General features: G+C 34.9%; 1 long non-coding RNA gene across 1 annotated transcript; it reads left to right on the forward strand.

Annotated features, from left to right (window-relative positions):
• Positions 1 to 5,852: 5,852 nt before the first annotated feature.
• On the forward strand, positions 5,853 to 17,901 carry LOC119066230. Its single transcript, XR_005085719.1, has 4 exons — positions 5,853 to 5,981; positions 9,575 to 9,584; positions 11,693 to 11,696; positions 17,890 to 17,901. It is a non-coding gene; the product is annotated as an uncharacterized LOC119066230 (long non-coding RNA).
• The last annotated feature ends 650 nt before the right edge of the window (positions 17,902 to 18,551 follow it).

The following is an 18,551-nucleotide window of genomic DNA, read 5'->3' on the forward strand; positions in this document are numbered from 1 at the left end:
CAGCGAACCGTTAAGCAACGAATATGATTCCTTCACTTTTATGCTAACCTCACGTATACCTAACACTAACACACATGTATTATAATGTCTAGGCAAAATACCGTGAAGTCATGTAAGATTTAGGTATGGAATAATTTTCATTTTCAAAAATAATAATCGTCTAGACGGTGAAATTTCGTTGCTTAAAATATACACACAACAAATTGGCTGAGGTTAAATGACTGGGGTACAAGGAATAAAAAAAAACTGTTTTCGACACAAAAGCCACAATCGAATATTTATATATTTACCTCGATGTTTACTCTTTTTTTAACAGCTTTGCTAAACGGTACTAATGTGTTATTGATGTAGTTTAGTTCCTCCATCCTCCATCGTTGTCGATCGAGAAATAAATTCGAAAAAAGCAAAATTTTTAAAAATAAAATCTCTTTTCCGACAATTTCATCTATTTTCTGTTGGAAAAAATATTTTCCCCCTTTCTTGTCGTCACTATTCTTCCATTTATACAAATGATTGTATACGTACGAAGAGCATTGTAAATCTTTTCTTATAATAACCACTTACAGGGCTATTTACTCTTTTAATACTTTAATGTATTGACCCGTAAAAGTACGGGGGATAAGCCTTTAAGAGAAGTTTTTTTTCTTCAAGGAAAAAAAATGTGTGCAAAGAAATACAGCAAAAAGCGATAATAGCCAATCTTATACTTATACGGACGAAGTGACAGATAAAATTCACACTACCGAAATGAAATAGAAAATGTTTATCGGAATGGAAGACGTTCTCAGGGAAACGATACATAGAAAAAAAGCATTATGTGAGCTTTGCCATAATCATCTGGTTAATGATATCGCTTTAACAATATGACGTTATTTGAATTGCTGTCGGGTTTATGAAATTTGCAATGGACCCTTTGCAAATTTGTAGCCTACAGGCGGAAAAATATTCGTTTTTTGATGATTTCTCTGAACGAAAATCTTTTTTTGAAACAGTAAAACCATTAAAGCGCGCAAGAATGTGTTACTTTTAAAGGGAAAATTGGTTTGTAGGTCATAACTTATCCCTCTCGGAGAAACCTTTGCAGATTGTGTAATAGTATATTACTTCCGAGGTTCCAAGTTGTGTATTTGATAAGTGGGGTGTTACAGCCCGGCCCGAAGGGGAGGGCTGTATTCCCAACTTGTCAACTTGGAACCTCGTAAGTACAATGCTTTACAATTAGGCAATGTAAATAAAAATGAAACATGCCGTAACACGTAAATTTATGTAATCAGCACATGTTTCTCCAAGTGGGTTAAGTTACGACTCACAATTTTCCCATCAAAAGTAACACATTTTTGCGTGCTTTGATGGCTTTACTTAAAAAAAAGATTTTGGTTTAGAGAAATCATCAAAAAACGAATATTTTCCACCCTAAAAGTAGGCTACAGGATCCTAGCGATTTAAAAAAAAAATATCAAATGAGTTGAACGAAAATGAGTTTAGTGAAAGTTTCTTCGTTTAAGAGTGATATCGCGAAATCTTCGAACAACTTTGGGACAAGGTGTCACGGATATTATTGACTTATGGCTGATTCGATTCGTTAAACTGTTGCGAGTAAAACGTGGTACCACGTTTGGTTTCATATATTTTAGTCGATTAAAACCATTTTGGGAAAAAACTTTTTTAGCTAGGCTTGTAGGCCTTGAAGAGACGCACATTTTGAGTATACACACCACTAGGTCCATGTTGACCTGTTGGTGATATCAATCATTTTAGGTGAAAAAATAGGTGATTTTTCTAAGTCCCTGAACGGCTGCAGTGACATAAGTCCAAGACATGGTATGTATGGTGAGAGAGCCTAGCCTCTGTACTACAGGGTCTGTAGTACCATAACATATAAAAACATCCTTGGATAAGTTTCACTGAAAAGGTTTGGAGCGACTTTAGCGGAAGTCCACCCCAAGTCGACGAAATTTTATCCCTTTCTTTCGTTTGTTTTTCTCTTTTTTGAGGTTTTTTGTGCGGTTATTCGTTATTTATTGCTGACAAGAGTGAGATCAACTAAAATAAAGAATTTTTCGATGTATTCACGTGGTTCTTATACTCTTGGAACCCAAATTTCGATCTACTTCTACTATTTTTTAATATAAAAGTGGAATATGAAGCATTTTTGGACTTTTTTGAGGCTATTCAATATTTATTTTCAATAAAAGTTTTTAAAATAAGTTCTTTCCCAAAATGGTTTTACTCGACTAATCGCGAGAAAACGATTTTGGGCCCTTTTTGGCAGACCCTTACTTCATGACCTCGAGCGTCGACAACAAAATAAAGTTCACCAAACGTAGTACTACGTTTTACTCGCAAAAGTTCAACGAATCGAATGAGCTATAAGTCAATAATATCTGTGACCCCTTGTCCCAAAATGTCTGATTTTGTTCAATGTTTTGGCGATAGGATACGAAGGAAAAAAAATCGTATGTGGAACATAGTAGGATTGATGATGATGGCAAGGAAGGAATTGGAATTTTCATGTACAGCTAAATTCTTAAATTACGAGAATGTGAATATTCATCATACACATAACGGGCGCTTGTTAAAAAGCATACTACGATACGAACAACCCTACCCTACTCAAATACAAATTTTTGTGCTGAAATAATATATTTTTAATGATTATCGTCGCTTAATATTATTCTCAACCGTAAAATTAACTTTTTTACGTCCTAGGAACTATAATAAAACAATTATAATTAAATACAATCTAATTGTGAAAAAAAGAAAATATTATTATTCAACCAGGACACGGGTCGAAAAAAATGTCCTATGGTGTGTGCGTATATAATTTTGCTTTATTATGCGTTAACTTGACTGGGTCGCGTTAAAAGTTCAATTGTATTCGACTATAAATATCACGTGGAAAGTGGAAGCGTGTGTTTTCGGACTGGGCACTTTTCTGTTGAAAACATTTTCCATTTTTCGTATGGAAGTGGTTTCAATGGACGTGTGTCGGAATGAGTGTATAGCGAAAGAATTGATTGCATAACTCATGTAGTTATATACCCATCGAATTTAGGGAATTATTTATAGCTTTAATATTTATTGATGTGGGACGAAGTGTTCACATCTGTTTGTGGTCACAACCGTTTCTATTAACAATTATAGACTTAGTCTACGCAAAAATAGAAAAATTGTCGGAGCGGAAAGATTCTGAACAATAATGTCAAGTGACAAGTTATCTGTATTTCCAATACTGCTATTTGATGGCTATTTTGATACACAAATACACTAAATTCGTTAGTGACGAATCACTACCTTCTCGGTTTTGGATATTGGATTTGAATTGGTTTAGGGGCTTATCTTAGCACACAAAAGCATTTAACGGTGAGCTTGAAAATGTCCATACCTTATATGTCGTGCACATGATTTTTTTTTCTTGATATTAGTAGAGGGCAGCCCCGTGATTAAGAATCACATAATATCAAAATCGAGTGTACGGCAAAATTTTTAGATAGACGAATTTTTATGAACATTTTTAAGCTCAACGTAACCCTCTCAGAGATTACTTGAAGTGATCCCCTAATAAGTAATCCCCAGAGAAATTAAATTTTAATCTTTTGAGACCTTACTTTTTACGTTTGTATTTTTACTGTTCTGAAACAAAACTCTAATTTTAATCAGACCGAAATGTTAAATAGAAGAAAGCAACTCTGAACAATGTGAATTTTTTTATTGCCATCACTTACCTCCCGCACTCTAGTCGAAGATCTTGCTACAATTTGTGCCTAATCCATGCTTAGCTTATTTTGAACCGTAATTACTAAAGACACTAATCCTCGTGAGATTAAAAATTGCAGGTGACAAGATTGTCAATTCAAGCCTCACAATTATCATGTTTTTCGCCAGCAAAATATATCACAACATGTTACAGAAATTTTATTCACTTCTATTTTAGTGATTTTTGTTTGTTTTTTTGCTTTTCTTCGCTTTATTTTTGCATAAGACAGATTTCCTGATTTCTTAGATGTTTCAACGTTCAGGGGTCAATCTTAAATTGTTTTATTTAATTTATGACCGGGATGTATTCTCATTGATCTAGTTACGCGTCTCGCTTTGTAAGAGTATCATCTTTGAAATCCCAATACACCTATTTAATCCCTGAAGAAATTAAAGTTTTTCAATTCTTAGCAGAGATGAAAAATCTAATCCATGAAGTAATACTTTTTGAAAGTTAATCCCTTTTGGACCTAAGACATTTAATCCCATATTTTTATCTGTGAGCCTAAACAGTCTAGCTTCTTGTTCGGTAAAGAATGACCCGTTGAAAAATTCACCGGTAGCGGGTAGGTTTGGATCAATTTTTAATAGTTTAACAAAAAGTAAACAATAAATACGTGAGAACAACTCTCCACCTCCCATCCCATCAATCTACTCGCTTTTGATGGAAACTGTAGTGGAAAATACAAAAAAAAAGCTCTTGATGTCATTTCTCGATTCATTTAAATGAACTAGCACAGAAATAAGGTCACCACAGTCAACAATACTAATGGTAAACTATTGAAATGCAAAAGTATTATTTGAATTTTGAGTGAGTGAATGATTCCCATTCACTCACCGGCTCTAATTTGAGTTTCACCAGTTTGATTATTTAGTTATCGGAAATGGTTCATTTAATTGTAATAATTACATTAAATGAATGCATCCACGGAAAAGGACTTCGAATAAATAAATGTATAATTAATCACCACTCGTCCAAGTGTAGATATAGATAGTGGTCATCGATACAATGTTGCTTTTAAATAACATTTTATTTTGTTATTTCTGTCACCGTTTTTCCCCCACCCCCGTAAAAGAGTAAATAGTAAAACCAATTTTTATTTTCGTAATTTTATTTTTCCAGTAGAATTTATTTTTCACCATATTTCTACGGTCTTTTTGCCTCTCTCCGCTGGCGTTGTTGTAATAATAAACATACTCGTTCTACAGTTGAATAGCGAAGCGTTCGTGTAAACAACTTAATTGGAAAAATATGTTTTTATTTCATATTTTATGCAGCAATTGTAACTACTACATGCAATATCATAGATTATTTATTTAAACGGAATATCGAGTCAGTCAATTACTTTATCTGATTATAATTATTCAAGCTTCGAACACACAGTTTCGATGAATTTTTTATGTGACACGCATTTAACAAAGATAGAAAAAAGAACTAACGAAATTGGAGCAACTAACTAGTTTCCGTATGTTCAAATAAACTGATCTCAGGCGGTATTTCTCAGTTCTTTGCTGTTTTGTTTTTAGATAAAACATTTGAAATCAATGGGTTGTGATTTTCGCCATTTTAAAAAGAAGAAGATTGACGTTTCAGGTCTATGACGCTCAGTAAATACACAATTTGTGAAACTAATTATGTTTCAGGCATGTAGTTTACGTTGAATAAATTGGTTTATTGAGTCTATATCTCAATTTCAATAAATCGTTGATGTGAAAAATCAAAAAGAAAATGTTGACATTGGCGCTTGCGATCAGTTTCGACGGTTAAACCATGAACTTTCATCACAACCCATTGCAGACTCTAGTGAGCTTCGTAAATCTACTACTTCTTTTGTTTCACGGATCGCATAGTGGCTGATGCAAAATCAATTACTTCAGCTAGTTAAGCAAACAACTGATGATGGGTAGTCCTATACTACCATCATAGGCGTTAGCTAAAATTTTATGTGTTGGTAACACTGATTTTGCCATCCAACTAGCTCAAAATCAGTGTTACCAACGAAATTCTCAACGTTCAGTTAATGTGAAATTAGGTCGCTTAATTGAAGAGCATTTTAGCTCTGTTAAGGTGCTTTTCTAACTTTGGACGTATGACTGTTATGACACGGTGGGGTTGAACAAAACTTAAATAGAGTCGCGACACCACCTCTGATTTTTTTTCATGTTCTCATTGAGGGACTCGAGTACTATAAGAAACCACATTCAGCTCGCGGATCCATCCAGACGTTTCGGAGAAACGGTACTCATGGCCGTGTGGGACCGACGAGTCAATTTGAATACAGATTGTTATCGAAACGGTTAGAGGGACTAATTCTAAGCTAATTCGTGTTAAAATGGCTTCCCTCGATAACCTGACCACATAGTCACAGCCAGCTAAAGTCAAAATTTCGACATTTTTAAATCGTAATATGTCCAAGATGAAGAGAGTTTGAAACTCCTTGAATGGTGACATTGGTAGAGGATTCCATGCTCTATTAAACGCCGAGAATCGATTTTACAAAATTTGTCTGAATTGTATAATATTTGAAAAAGTTTATTTTCACCATCCGCGGCGAAACTTGGACTCCTCTGTATTACACAGGTAGACCCTTCTTGTATCAAAACAATAATGCCTGATCAGCCTGCAGTCTAAGCTTTACAACGATACCACACTTCATACCATTCTCGCAACAAGTAGCTGTTACGACATTTTGTTTGCAGCAAGGTCACTCTACGACGAAATTTTCAATTTATTATTTATCTTCAAGTGCCCGTTCCTTTAGGATGAGTGGAACTGTCATCCATTCTTCATAAATAAGTGGTTTAAGTTACTTAAAGAATTGTTACATTAATTGCGTGTATCTGGAGTCGGGTCAAGCTGATTTCCACATATTTTGGTGGTAAATTTCCTCTAACGGCTAGAGCGATGTCAGCTTTAACCGACTTTACGTGATCAGGTAATCGAGGGAAGCCATTTTAACACGAATTAGCTGGAAGGATCCGCGAGCTGAATGTGGTTCCTTATAGTACTCGAGTCCCTCAATAAATACATGAAAAAAAAAATAGGGTCGGTATCGCTACTCTTTTCAAGTTTTGTTCAACCCCACCGTGATGAGTTTTTTTGATAATCTCATTGCTCTTCGCAGATTTCCTATCGATTTCATCTTATTTTGCTTTTCGATTGGAACTACCTACTTGCTCAAGCTAAAAAAAAACAAGCAAACATGATTGAGTTGTAGCACGAATCAATAAAAAACATAACGAAATCAATGATTGAATTACCCATTGTGCTCTTGTTTGTAAAATTTGCATGCTTTAATAATAACAAAATTTTCGATAGGATATGCGCCAATCATAAATGATTAATTGAATAACATAAATGACGGCGTCAATTCAATCGTTTCATCAGCACACATCCAAAAAAAAAAAATTATTGTTCAAAATGCAAACCTCTTTCCAGGTTATTCCCATTCAAAAATATTGTAAAATTATACGAGATATCATTTAAATAGTCGCCGCTTACCATTGGAATATCTAGTTACTTCCTTCCATACAATTCATGCACCCCTTTTTATAAATCAAATTTCTGACAAAGACCCGAAGACACGAGAGGAAAATTTCGATCCCTAAAAATTGTGTACACATACACCAGACAAACATAAAAACGCATAGCAACTATTTACCGGGAAAACATTATATTCGATGAAGAGTTGTTGGGGTTTAACATTTTACTGTAATTCACCACCCCTAAAATGAAAATATAACTAATTCTGCTGTTGTAGTTTCGTCTATTGTAAACCGTTGTTCCATCATAATTGTAAACAGAAAAGTTGGAAGTTTTTTTTTCGTTGTATTTATTTATTCAATTGTTATAATATTTACACCCCACTTTTACATAATAAATGTTTTGTGATTTATCCATTTAACGTTTCGTTACAACGTTTCGTATCCCATTCACTTCGTGCATTCATTTATATTGTGTTTGCATTACGGCAAGAATAAATTCGTAAGGATCTATAATTCGATAAAAAGAGTGACGATTTATTTTTTCAAATAAGTCACGTTCATACATTTAGGGGAAAAGTGGTGACGGAAATTTTATATCGCTGCGGGGATGATTAGTATGCATCACTTATAATTTCCAGTTTTCAATTTCTAAATCGCTTCTAAATGGCGCAGTTCCCAATATATACTCATCATAGATATTGTCACAACCTTGCTAGGACACAACAACACCTTCAGTACTTTCAGTGTAATAAGACTGACATCACCACATTAAGGTCGATATATATCGCTCAAATACAACGTAAAATAAATTCATGAATTTTTTATGGAAATATTCGCAGCTTGTATTCATCACACATTCAGAATGATTCCGGTCAGTGATTTTACTCCGGTACATAGCTCGAGATATACGAGTGCCATGTAGAAATTGGATGCTGAATAATTTCCATTTTCATTTATTTTGTTAAATCGAAGTGACCATCTCAGTAATCAGCTGTAGTTGATGAGCAAATATTCCAATGAGATTGACGAACGATCAAATCGTTTACGGACAGCTATGACATCTGCTATCGACATCAAAAACAACTCAAAGCCAGTTGAAAATATGGTCTTATAAAACAAAATGAAGTAGTAGATTTTGTATTAAAATCTATAAATTGTTTGGTTAATGGTTTCAGCATTACATGTCGTCTGCTTAGTTTGTTGTTTTGCCTATTGGGAAGGTTAAGATATGAGGCGGAGGAAAATTACGTACTATATGTTACTCAAGTAATTGAGTTAAATGCCTTACTTGGATGAAACAAATGATTTAAATGGGTTTCAGCTTCTCTTCGACACGGATCGGTAAACCTGACACAAAAGTACCATTTCCATCATTTGTCCCATTGTACTATTACATGCTAAAGCGATCTGTAAATGCTTTTTGGTATCACCGTCTAACCGTAATGACACCATTACGTATCACTAAAGAATGAAAATGGTTCCGAATTTGTCCAAACGGTAGTTTTAATGATTATTAAATCATCAACGACGTAAACCATTTAACTTTCAAAAAAGTAGGTTAATGGACAGTCATCTAAAAATCAAATTAATCCCTTGTTGTCGCTTCAATTATTAATATCAATTATCGACACAAATGATCGTCTGTTAATAATGTGAAACTTTGTAGCAAAAAAAAGCTCAGAGAATGAAATAAAAGATTTTGTATCAAATGAGGTAATAAACTCGATGAAATGGAAATTTTGGTAGAGCTATAGTTTAGCAACTATCAAGATTAATCTCGCAATTATTTCGCTATCACTTCATTGGATAACTTTTACTTTGTAAGTTGTTACGATATTTCACACTATAGCTACTTGTTCAGAGTTCAATTACCTTTGGTTATTCTACAAATTCCTACTAAAGTGCACAAAAAGATGTAAGCGAAAGGTGAACAAGCCACATTTTGAAGTAATTTTCCGGTAATCGTGTAGCTCCACCACTAATTTCCAAGAAAAATCATAGATTTCTGAGAAATCATTATTCGAAAATCCCATAATTTTGTAAATTATTTAGCAATTAATATCATCACCCAATACAACCGACTGACTAAATTAATTCAACATAGAGTACATTCCATTCCATTTGTTAAGTCGGAATGATGAGGGATGACAATTCACGCCGTAAGTGTGCCTAAAATTTGAATTTCAAGTTCAATCACCAATCGATGAAAAAGTGAACCGAAAAGTAAATTTCGACGCTTCCTTGTATGAAAATGACGCTGCGTTAGAAAGTAACACGCACTTTCCATTTTGAATTTTGAAAAACACAGTAAAAAAAGTGTCATACAAAATAGGACTGCAGCTGTCGACTATGATCACTTTTGCTTGAAGTGCGTTGATTCATCGCATTTTTCTTCCCGAAATAAATCGTAATGACGTACGATAAAACAGTGTACTATGCAAAGTGCAAAGTAGAAAATGTGGAGCAGTGGTATATCGTATGAAAAACGAAAAAAATATTCTCTATCACCACGTTTGCTCGTACGGATTCGGAATCGTATGCTGAATGCTGTCCAAAATGCAAAAACAAGATACAACTGTTGTCACATCTCCGTCATTTTTGCCCAGACATGTCAAGTACGTCAAACATGACGAGCCACTAGCAAATGCAAACAGTGTACGAACAACGATTCAAGTAGCAAATAAAATTTGGACACAAACAACGCACTTCAAGCAAAAGTGATCATAGTCTACAGTTGTCAAATAGAGTACCATTTCGTATGAAATGGTTTTTTACAGTGTTTTACAGTTGTGTGACACACTGTCAGGTTTCAGTACCCTATTTGGTGTACCACTCATGCTTGAAGTGCGTTGATACAAATAATCAGAGTCGTACTGATTTCTTATCGCTGACAGACTTTTATCCACCCACGTTATCCGCTCAACTATTCCACTCCTGCCAAGTTCCAAGCCCAACCGTCTTGATGCAATGATTTAATGGTCACTAATCTATCGAAGAAGTCAACGTTGATCTTAAAAAGTTTCCACACTGTTATGTTCATTGGATTAACAACGACTTCATCTATTATTGTAACAGTCAAAAAAAAGAAGAAAACTTAAGCTAATGGTCACCTAAGGATTAAATAAAGTTTCTGCGATTTTTCCACACAAACAAGTTAATGAACGAATTTTCCGACCGAAATGAGACCGCATACACACATTATTCGCATGATTACCTGTTAAACCAAAACACAAAATGCGAAACAGGTAACTGAGTATCACTCCCCTCGCAGCTATTTAGAAAAATAAAAAATCATTAAAGCTTCGCTTGTGTATACATTGCAATAACAACACTCTTCTCTCTCTTATTGTTATATAAAGTTTGGATTAGAGCCCATCAAATTAAAGTAACTGCCCTCAACAGTGTTTAAAAAGTTCATTTATATCACAGTGGAGTTCATGAACTTTTATCAAAAGCGAAGTCTAAAGTGCTGTTGGATATATATTCTTTGAAAAGCGTGTTTTTCTTTGTTATTTTTATATTTTTTTTCCCTTTTATGTGTTTCCATGCTTTACGAGAATCATTCTTCAGTACCCGTATATTGTGGCAACCTTTTCTTTCTTGTAAAGTTGTAGAAAAGGTTTATGTTTTAAGAAATTAACGTTTAACAAAAGGTAGCTAGATACACAACAAAACTCAATTAAACAACATGATAACTGTACATATGATGTAGTTTAATCGTCATCTCTATACCCCGCCCGAAACTCTGTGTTAAATGTCGAATTCTTATTAAATTAACACGAAATAACATAAAGTTCGGTTGTTCGGTATTGTTCTTTTATGCTTTGTGTCTGCTGACGAAACACCCCTATCACATGTCCCATATAATGATATAATATATTTAGTTCACATAAGCAAAAGTTGGAACGTTTATTGCAATTACTTGTCTAGACCGCCATGGGAAATAGGATTCTGGAAATAGCAAGTCAATTACAATCCGAATTAATGTCTCCAATAATAATTTTATAAGATTTTTTTTACATCAAGACACCGAAATTTGCTTAAATCTTGACGGCTATGACACGATTGAAATGTTAAAATTTCACAATCTTTTCCATCGGATTTGTTTCTCGTTTTTTTTTTATTGTGTTTGGGCAATGGTGACAATTTTTCATGGTAATGGCTTTGTTCGCGTTTCTTGCAATTTCATGCGCTCTCTGACGTAATTTCAGTTTTTAATGTGACCCTCTAATTTTACGTTGTAAAAAAGACGGTAAAATAAACCATTCACATGAACGTACGAACGTAGCAATGAAGGTAGATGGTGTACTGTCGGATTGTTGAATTATTTAGCAGTAAGACTCGTGGAGATTTGAAATTTTCACACTTCTCAACTCTCAAGGAATTGTTATTGTCGCTAAGTTCAAACTGTGTGGGTTACTAAGAAGATTTTGCTTGGTATGCATTGAAGACACGTGTATTGTCGGTCGATGATACAATTTATATGCGATCGACATGAGTATGGTATACTCGACTATACAGCTGTCTGTTGCCTATTTTCATATTCAGTCTTTCTTATCGTAAAACGTTAAGGGGACATCCATAAATCACGTCAGCAATAGAGGGATGAGGGAGTTTGCACTCTAGTATAAATCTGTTACGAAGGGGATTGGGTTTGAAGACCCACCAAAAAATGCTGAATAATAAGCAATAGAAGTAGCCACAGACCGAGAGCCTACCTTCATATCAATCCCTCATAAGGCCAGGTTTGATATCTCTGATATTTCTATAAATACCCTAAATATAGCGCTCAAAAGTGAAGTATGTTCTTTAGGTTCTCTTGATCTTTCATGAAAATTTTATTTAAAACATTGTGGGAATCTCTCATGTTTCTTACATTTCTCTTGGTTCCAAGAACTCACTGCATTTGTCTGACATGTTCCAGGAACTCTCACAAGTAAAAGTCGTAGAACAAACCGTGGCATGAGGAACTGATATGGTCTTAAGGTTCTTTTGTTCTTCCATGAACATTTTAATTAAAGAAATTGTGGAAATTTCTTATGTTTCTTACGTTTCTCTTGGTTCCAAGAACTCACCGCATTTACTTGAGAATTACATTTTACCGTGAGTATCGCACCATTCCATTAATATCCTTCATTCTGAGAAATTAGAATGTGCCTGTTTTGTGTTCATATTATCCGAGAATCAGTCCGGAAAAGTAATTTCGAAATTCCTATTTTAATTAAACAAAATCTTGACTCGGCGTAGGTATACACTCAGTGCGTAGACATAAATTAAAGTGATATTAATAAGATGATAATAAACCATAACCACACATTTACCGAAAAGAAAAGAAAGACAAATTGAAATGAAAGCACATAATCTAATTTTGCAAGAAAAATTGTCATTTCCTCCGTAAAATAAAGAACATCCGAACTAACGAAAATATAGAAAGAAAAATTTCTATAAATTATGATTCATTCATTTATGTCAGCTAAATCTATGGCGTAAATACCCCATACATAGTGTCTCTATATATGTACGTATACGTACATGCCATTTTTGTTTCGAAGGAAATCTTTTTTTTTTCTTTTGGCAAATAAGATTTTCTTTTTCCTTTTCGTGTCTTCGTTGTATAAATAATATAATCAAACATTGTTATGTCCTTAAAGCATCTGTCATCAAAATCTAACACATTTTGAGGAAATAAATTCATAAAAATGACGACAATCAATGTAAGCATTTAGCTTTAAAAAAGAAGGCGAAGAAAAATTACGGCAAAAATAAATCTTATAATTAAAATTATTAGATGGGAAAACATTTGCCGATCTAATCATGAATTTAGAGTTGAGTTAAAAGAAACGGCAAAGAAAAAACTGCTGTCGGTTCTATTGTTTTAGCTGACGAGAACATCTAATGAGATGACGAAAGGGTTCGTTCAATTATAAATAAAAAAAATTCTTTTATTTTCTCGGAAATGTAAATTAAATATTAATTTACATTTTCTCAAAAGTAAACTCAGCACACATTTTCAAAACAACCGGAATGGTCGAGAACGCCGAGATAGACAGGTTGTTAAAATTGAAACAGTGTGTCCTTTAAGGCTCAGAACAGGTCAGATCGGCCTGAAACTTGAACAGGACTTATTATTGGGAATTTCAGTTCTAAAAATTCTTTTGAAAAATCCTAATAATAAGCCTTGATGCTCGGATTACCTGAATCTCATTATAACTGAACCTGAATCTTTAGGTCAACTGAACTTACCTGAAATCGGACGACAAATAAAAATTTAGGTAAATCAGGTCAAATTTCAGGCATATCTGGGATTTCTGGGAAAACTGACCTGATTTATCTCAATTTTCATTTGTCTTCAGATTTTAGGTAAATTCATGTCAGTTCAGTTCAGACTCAAACATTTTCAGGACGACTTGAATTTCAGTTTCAGTTTTTGACGAGTAGCTTCATAGCATGCAGTGAAAATCCTACGTTTTGATGGATTTAATATTTTATTTGTTTTATAGATAACTTTCGATAGATGACACGCAGCGCGTCCTGAATAGAATATAAATCATATAAATTGACATAGAACCGGCAATATTATAGAACGTCTATGTAGAAAAATCGTGGAACAAAATGGATGCTACACGTGACTCAAAAAATCACGGTGGGGTTGAACAAAACTTAAATAGAGTCGCGACACTGGTTTTTTTTCATGTTCTGGTTGAGGGACTCGAGTACTAAACGAAACTGTATTCAGTTTCCGGATCTGTCCAGCCGTTTTGGAGAACCGGCACACGTGGCCGTGCGGGACCCACTGTCAATTTAAATACAGATTGTTATAGCAACAAATAGAGGGACTAATTGTAAGTTAATTCGTGCCAACAACCTCTCAACAACCTGGCCACGGAGCAACAGCCAGCTAAAGTCGAAATTTCGACATTTTTGAATGGTGATATGTCTAAGACGAAAAAAGTTTGAAACTCTTTGAATGGCGATAATGCTAGAGGATTCCATGCTCTATTAAACGCGGAGAATGTATTTTACAAAATTTGAATTGTATATTATTTGAAAAAGTTTATTTTCACCATCCTCGACGAAACTTCAACTCATCTGTAATACACAGGTAGACCCTTCTTGTATCAAAACAATAATGTCTGATCAGCCTGCAGTCTTAGCTTTACAACGATACCAAACTTGCCATACCAGCCTCACAACAAGTATCTGTTACGACATTTTGTTTGCAGCAAGGTCACTCTACGACGAAATTTTCAATTTATCATCCATCTTCAAGTGCCTGTTCCTTTCGAATGAGTGGTATTGTTATCCATTCTTCATGAATACGTGGTTTAAGTTATTTGGAGCATTTTGGAGCATCTGGAGTCGGTTAAAGTATAATATACAATTCAGACAAATTTGGTAAAATACATTCTCGGCGTTTAATAGAGCATGGACTTCTCTACCATTATCGCCATTCAAAGAGTTTCAAACTTTTTTTCGTCTTAGACATATCAATAAAGAACCCTGATGATGACTGCATGGCAGTTGAAACCTTGGTAGGTTAAATAAAAGTAATTAGCACAATTTAAAACATAGTGTTTTATTGACCCGGTTTTTCGTTTAAAATCAAAAAGTACCGAATTCCGAAATTGTGCTGTGATTTCGCGCCCCTTTGTTTAGTTATATGTTCGAGTTCTCTATTTAAGAAAATTATAACGAAATGAAAGAAAAACCAAAGAAGACATATCACCATTCAATAATGTCGAAATTTCGAGTTTAGCTGGCTGTTGCTCCGTGTCCAGGTTGTTGAGAGAAGCAATTTTGACACAAATCAACTTACAATTAGTCCCTCTATCCGTTGCTATAACAATCTGTATTTAAATTGTCTCGTGGTTCCCGCACGGCCACGAGTGCCGGTTCTCCGAAACGGCTGGACAGATCCGGAAAGTGAATACAGTTTCGTTTAGTACTCGAGTCCCTCAACCAGAACATGAAAAAAAACCAGTGTCGCGACTCTATTTAAGTTTTGTTCAACCCCACCGTGATTTTTTGAGTCACGTGTAGCATCCATTTTGTTCCACGATTTTTCTACATAGACGTTCTATAATATTGAAAGTTTCGTTTAGTACTCGAGTCCCTCAACCAGAACATGAAAAAAAAATCAGAGGTGGTGTCGCGACTCTATTTAAGTTTTGTTCAACCCCACCGTGAAAAGCCATTCGAGAGCTACACATGACTCGTTCGTTAAGCACAAAAATCAAAAAATTAATAGTATGGAGTATGCCAGCTTAAAGGGTAGATTCAAAGCTGGTAGACTGCCTAGACATTTTCAGACAGTTGAAACATCCCAAAGCTTACAAATTGACGGAAATTGCAATATGAAATTGGAATTGTTTATCGTAATCGTCGGCAAACACTTGTGACCTAGGGGTGACGCACTTCCATTTAATCCATTTAATCCATTTAATCTAGAAGTGAGTCACCCCTCGCTTGTGACACTTTTTTACTGCTGTCACTTACCGCGTCACAAAAGGCCCTCTTACACTTACAGTCCATTACTCGATCGGAAAATCAAAATGAATCTCTAATTTATTTCTACTAATGGATCATAATTTTACTGACCTTGAGAATTAAAAGTAAATTCCACCTTCGATGAATTAGAAACAAATGTGTCAATAATGGCATCTCCTTGGACTATTAAATATTTCATCTCAAATTTACAGGCGTGATGTAATTCAGTGAGGCAAAGTTTATTCGTAGAAAGTACTCCGTCTATCCTGTATTTCTTAATCAAATATATCGATCTATTAAATCTCTTGTGCTCGGAACAATGGTATTAACTAATTCATAATATTCGCTACACATAAATCTAGGGAAAGCTTTCGATTCGAATTTATAATTCTTCAGAAATTTTCTACACAAAAGCTGTAGTGTAGTAAGTGAAATAGGTTGGCAGGCTTATGACGCTTTCCACTTCCGTGGTAAACAATGAACTTATGTGTAGCTGTGGCAATAGTTCCTCCAACATTTTATATATATATATATATATATACAAAATCATTAATAATTACGAAAATACGTATAATGAGATTGTAAATAAATAAAACAGCATAACTTTCGTGTCGGTTATCAGTTCGTTCGTTTTTTTTCCTCTATTATATTTTCTTCAACGAACCCATTTCAAAATATTGTGATGAGGGTAGTACAATACCTGTTTTCTCAACTCTTTTGATTCCATTCGGATGTATGTATAGTATACAACCTGCGACTATACGCAACCCAAACGACCTTAAACAAGAAATAGGTGGCAAAGGTATAACCAATGTTACCTGAGTTTTCCATACTTAAGTGTAGATGTGTTATATGGAAAATTCTAATTGATATTTGGATATTTTCGTGACCTGTTTTGCAAAAAGGAAATGACAAGTAGAATTTATGTTAAAAAAGGGAAAGGCAACAATGTCAGTGATATGAATGTGAATATTAAATTCGTGGTGTATATGTAATTTCGATGCTGCGCGGTTAGCTGTCGAACAGTGTTAGCTGTCGAATAAAGAATATAAATAGTACCATCAGTTCAGCATGAAATAAAATGGAATTGTTTTACTCGAGGTTTTTACTTTTTTTACCATTGAAATACGTCACAAATTTCCGTAGGATTACCTTTTATATTCGAAACATTTGATACACTAGGCTGAGAATAGTAATCCTTCTACATTTTCAACCGATTCCGAGAAGCATATTTTGACGATTTCAACTACTTTGATGTACCATTAAACTAGGTACCATTCAAATCGTGAGCATGCTAAAGAAGAAGACTATTTTTCGAATTTCCCCTCCCCTTAAAATACATTAGGGAAAAAATGTATTAGGCGATTTGATCTGACCCCCTTCCCGAAGACTGCTTGAGCATTATTTGAATGGATCATTGAATGGCTTCTCATCGTAACCCGTCTTCGCTCAAATCCATTGAGGCCTACTAAAACCTTGCACCTTTTATTCTGTTGCTGAGACTTTGAAGGTCTTTTAAGTATTTGGATTGATTCAGGGGAGAACTAACTTATGCATCTGAAAATTTGTTTGTGGCTTCTTTCCTTTTAGTGTAAGATCACGTTAAGTAGATTGGAAATGCATTGAGGAGACTCGATAATTATAGTAAAAACTGTAATGGACTGGAACCCTCATTGAGGATTCCTGAGGGTACCCGAAAAGTTGGCCGTCCTAAAATAACGTGAAAAAAAACACTCGTCAGCGAAGCAGGTGCAGCGAACAAACAATGGCTGGAAGTAAAATCACTTGCAAAGATATATGCCGCTACGTGGAGAGAATATAGATGGCACAGCACACCCGAGTTCCGCCTATTAAAAATTCTAGGACTACTGGACAATGAAAAGTTTAATTTATTGTTACTGTTTAATGAAACCATTCGGGTAAGATGGGATGTAGTAGGCAGAGAGTTTTGGAAAACTATTTCAATATAGAAGCATAAACCCAGATCCCAGCTTAAAGATCCTTTGTTCCATACTACCTGACCTTACTACTTGTATCAGTGAAATTTCCCTGTTTTTGATAAGTAGTTAAGGTATTTGCTATTTAATGATGGTAGATCCTCATCTTGGAATTCATAATACCCGAAGGTATGAAACGTGAGATTGGTGTAACGTGTAGTAGGTATTCATTGTATTTTTGAATGAGAAAGTTATTCGTCTAATTGAATGTAGAGATGTCAAACTTGCAAGTGAATATTTACACAATTAACACTGGGTGTTGAACCTAAAGGCAACGAATTAAATACAACAATAGTGTTTGGACCGAATCGTATATACCGAACCATTAGCGAATCGTCGTCGAGCGGTATATCAGCAAACCTCAACAATTTGGAGGTAACGAATTCCTCTAAGCGTAACCACCGTTCCATGGTATTCTCGGAAGACACAACAGAAAAATCGTCGTCGTCTACTCCGAAAAAATTGAAACCATCAGTAACAATGCCGCCGCTTGTTTCCGAAGTGGTTAAAAATGACTTCCACATCGTCGACATTGTTTCGGACGATGCAGCAATTGAGTTCTTCAGTGAGACGCAAGGCACCAGCATATACACCGCCGTGCTAAAAGAAATCACTCGAGCGAAAGACATCAGTAAAATCAACTTTGAGGATAGCTTCCTCGACCGGGGAAAATTTCGCTACATCTGTTCAAATGCCACAACTCGGGATTGGCTCACTTCGATAATCCCAGGTATTATTCCATGGGGAAACGCGAAAATTAAGTCAATCAATCAAGGGGCCCCACCAACTCTGTTCAAGTACACAATGATCGTGTCGATGCCATCG

The sequence above is a fragment of the Bradysia coprophila genome, chromosome IV, assembly GCF_014529535.1.
Source record: "Bradysia coprophila strain Holo2 chromosome IV, BU_Bcop_v1, whole genome shotgun sequence".
Lineage (NCBI taxonomy): Eukaryota > Metazoa > Arthropoda > Insecta > Diptera > Sciaridae > Bradysia > Bradysia coprophila.